Source organism: Echinops telfairi, unplaced genomic scaffold (genome assembly GCF_000313985.2).
Source record: "Echinops telfairi isolate 266 unplaced genomic scaffold, ASM31398v2 ScPeMD7_7468;HRSCAF=8506_0, whole genome shotgun sequence".
In the NCBI taxonomy this organism is placed as follows: Eukaryota; Metazoa; Chordata; class Mammalia; order Afrosoricida; family Tenrecidae; genus Echinops; species Echinops telfairi.
The window spans coordinates 73,773,795-73,774,769 of record NW_022111369.1 but is presented as its reverse complement, the minus strand read 5'-3'; the positions used below and the strand labels follow the sequence as shown (position 1 = coordinate 73,774,769).

General features: G+C 36.5%; 1 pseudogene; it reads right to left on the bottom strand.

Annotated features, from left to right (window-relative positions):
- Nucleotides 1-461: 461 nt before the first annotated feature.
- Nucleotides 462-548, bottom strand: LOC115873461 (annotated as a pseudogene).
- Nucleotides 549-975: the final 427 nt, after the last annotated feature.

Genomic DNA, 975 nt, shown 5'->3' with positions numbered 1-975 from the left:
GAATAGAAAGCCTCATATTTCTTCTGTGCAATTATTAGTGATCTTAAACTGCTGACCTTACGGTTTGCGGCAGGACTCATAACCCACTATTGTCACCAGGAGCCTCATCCTTGGAAGAGCTGACAATAAAGAAGAGGACAGAAAATGAAATGACATAATATAACTGCAGTTTCCAAATAATTGAATATACTATTGACTGCACAGGTTGAAAATTTGAAGAAAATAAATACAATGCACCTTAAAACTGAGGATGATGCGCACCTTGGACACATTAATTAGAAAAAATCAATCTCTAGAAAAAGTAGATCATATTTGGTGAAGTAGAAGGTCAACGAAAAAGAGAATGAGTCTCACTGAAATGTATTGACACAATAGCCACAACAATGGCCTCAAATGCCTCATGGATAAGGAATAGGATTGGTCAATGTATTTTTTTTTAATTATATATGTGGTCAACAGAAGTGGAGTCAACCTGACGACATTAATAATATATGAACAGTTAAGGGGTTTTACTACACTTGATCTTAGCCAAAAGGCCGAGAAGCGATACAGGGTTTTAACATTTTACATGTAACATGCCAAGCCTCCACACTATCAGATACAAATTCATTTTTTAAAAATCATTTTATTGGGGCTCATACAATTCATCACAATCCATACATACATCAATTGTGTAAAGCACACTTATACATTTGTTGCCCTCATTATTCTCAAAATTCGCTTTCCTCTTGGGTTCCTGGAATTAGCTCCTCCTTTTCCTTTTTCCCCTCCTCCTCCTTCCTCGCTCCCCCCTCCCTCATGAACCCTTAATAATTTATAAATTATTATATCTTATCTTACACTGCCTGGCGTCTCCCTTCACTAACCATAGCTTGAGTTTCTTTTTCATCCACAAAGTCCAGTAATGTGTTTCTCTTTTCAAAGGGTATAAACACTTTAGTTTCTTTTGTCCATCAGATCACTGTACTGTATTCC